Consider the following 3,080-nt stretch of genomic DNA (forward strand, 5'->3'; position numbering starts at 1 on the left):
CTTGAAAGCTGCGATGGAATGTTGGGTTCTGAGTCTTATTTCTGATATGTGAGTTGTTGATCTAGTTTTTCTATCAAAATAATTATGAAAGACTGCAAAGACAGGTAGATGGTCACTTATATCAGTTATGAGAAGTTTCCATTTTATGGTCAATCTTGTTTATAAATATATTATCTATTAATGTGGCCGTATCAACTGTTATTCTACTGGGTTTCAGGATTACTGGAAAAAGACTGTTGCCACCCATAGTATTTACGAAGTCTGTTGTTTTTTTATGTATTTGGGTTTAATAAGTCGGTGTTAAAGTCGCCACATATTCGTGTTTTCTTAGCATTGGAATAACTTAGCATATCTGTCAAGGATCCAGGGCCTTAATGCATAGACCACCATGAGCAATTGACCAAGCGATAAGGTTGCCACCTTTCAAATATTTTTGCTGGTCTAGAGCTGTTTGGTCATAACTGAGAAAGACCTGGCCAGCCTTTCCCTCAAAAATTCCAAACAAACTTTTTTGAACAGTTAAGGCATGGTTTTTTTCATATGCTTGTAGCATATGTGAATCCCACATGTGGCACACTTGTTTGATGCTCTGAGTGGTGCAGGGCAAAGCCTACATTGTCACCTACTCTTTGTGTCATCCTGCTGTACTGCAACTTGCAGCTCGCCTGTGCAGCTGGCTGTGCACTTTGCTCCGGCCTCCGATGCTCTCTTCTGGAGATTTCGGGCAAAACAAAGGCCTTTGCCACTTCCAGCAGAAAAAGCCGTCTTCTTTACAAATTCTGGCGGTTCCAGTCTGGCTGTATTTGTGTGTACAGCACAAAAGCATTGAATGCTGATATGTCTATTATGTGCTGGAAAAGGTACATGGGCCATCTATGCGCCTGCCGCCGGCATGAATAAGTGGCACATGCCTGCAAAAAACAAATTTAGTACTTCATTGATTCACAGCAGTAAGGAACATTGTGGAAGAGGTTTTTTTTTTTCATGTATCTATTTCAAACGCGTTTTATTGTATCAGGAATTTGTTTTGCCAGGTTACTGCCGATATTAACAAAAACTCATTTACTTAATTAGCTATTTCTGCAGTTTTCTCAAGAATAGTATTTTTGTCTTTAATCAAGTACTCTGGATAATCTGCTTTTTTAGGGCTATTTCTGATGACATGATTTAATATTTTCCATATTTCTTGAGTGTTGCTTTTATTCTGCTCTAATAGTGCATGATAATGATCTCTCTTACTAGTTCTTATAATATTTACTAATTTGTTTTTGTAGGTCTTTTATTCCAGCATCTTTAGTTCTCAATTTTATTAACGATTTGTATAAATTGTTTTTCTTTTTACATGCGTTTTCTATGCCTTTTGTTATCCATGGCTTACTTAGGTCTTTGTAGTTTCTGGAGACTTTAGTTATTGGAAAATGTTTATCATATAAGGAGGTTATGGTTGACTGAAATGTGTCGAACGCATTATTTGGGTCTTCGTTTGAGTAGACCTCGGACAAGTTTTGTTTTTCTAAGTCGAGCTTGAAAGCTGCGATGGAGTGTTGGGTTCTTAGTCTTATTTCTGATACGTGAGCTGTTAACTTTGTTTTTCTTTCAAAATAATTATGAAAAACTGCAAAGACAGTAATGAGAAGTCCACTTTCCATTTCATGGTCAATCTTATCTATTAATGTGGCCGTATCAACTGTTATTCTACCTGGTTTCAGGATTACTGGGAAAAGACTGTTGCTATATATCGTATTTATGAAGTCTTGGTTTTTTATGTCCATTTGGGTTTAATAAGTCGATGTTAAAATCGCCACATATTTTTCGTGTTTTCTTATCGTTGGAGTAACTTAGCATATCTGTCAATTTTTTATTGAATGTGTCAAGACATGATTTTGGTGTCCTCGAGATGCAACTTATGATGACATTTGATGCATTTTTAATATGTATTTCAATAGTTAGGCATTCCATTAGATTCTCTGTTGTGTTTGTCAGGCTCTCGATTTTACTGTTTCACAGAGCATTGTCTACATATATTGCGACCCCCGCCCCTCCTTTTTTGTTTTCCCTGTTTGTTGCAAACATTTCATGTCCTTCAATTTTCATTTCACTTGTGTTAAGGAATTTATTCCTTACTGTGATTTTATTTAGCCCCGCTCTGTTGTTGGTTCTGTTCAAACACGAAAACAAAGAATGTAGAATGCTGTTGCAGGTATTTACTGCTCACTGTGATTACAATTACCTTTAGTGCCCCTCGACCCCTACCACTTTTAGGGCCCCCTCCAGGAGACATGTTTGACATCAAAAGAGTAACTGTTATCTCAAGCATCTGTGTTCCTGCCATTACGTCAAAGATCAGACCGAAGACAATAGTGCCTCACCACTCCCAACTTTTTCCAGCTACACCGGGTCAGATGACATGTACATTTCTTTGTTTCCAGGATTTGCATGGAGGCATAACTGCCCGCCTCTCATTTTCATATTGTCCCTATATATTCTCATGACTGCATTTTTTTCTACGCTTGCTGACGAGATCTGAAACTCTCACAAGCCCGAATCGATTCGTGTTGTGATAAAGTGAAGAAAAGATGACGTGGTGTTGGGTCTTCTTCCACCTTATAGAGAAATAAAAGAACCTGTGTCCAAGGAGGGCCTGAAGGAATTGGGCAGATCCCCTCCTCTACACTTGTTTTTTAATTGTCAAGCCAAGTTTCTGACATGGCAATTATTTTAAAATGACTGAATTTAGTCAACTATTCTTTTGATTTTTGTGAAGTTTTTATCGAGACTTCTACTGTTTAAGTGTATCACTGAAAGTGTATTTTCCAGTACAGTAAATATTCTCTAGTGCGGACTCGTGTTTGCGCTGTCCAATTTGTCCTGATAACAGAAATTCCTCATTTGGGAAATGAGCATGGTACATGTCCTTTATGAACCTGCAAGTATGTTGACAAAAATGCACGTGTAACAACACAATCAATAAAATACAAAAATATACTGTCCAAAAACTTTATATAACAAAAACTGCAATACAGGTGTATCCAAAAAAAAAATCACAACAGTAAAATACGTACAGTATTTTAATGTTTATT

General features: G+C 37.1%; 1 long non-coding RNA gene across 1 annotated transcript in view; it reads left to right on the forward strand.

Moving 5' to 3' along the window:
• The window catches only part of LOC109516791 (uncharacterized), a 15,994-nt gene that overhangs the window by 10,510 nt on the left and 2,404 nt on the right, over nucleotides 1-3,080 (forward strand). The gene's annotated exons all lie outside the window — the stretch shown is intronic.

Source organism: Hippocampus comes, unplaced genomic scaffold (assembly GCF_001891065.2).
Source record: "Hippocampus comes isolate QL1 unplaced genomic scaffold, H_comes_QL1_v1.1 scaffold355, whole genome shotgun sequence".
Classification (NCBI taxonomy): domain Eukaryota; kingdom Metazoa; phylum Chordata; class Actinopteri; order Syngnathiformes; family Syngnathidae; genus Hippocampus; species Hippocampus comes.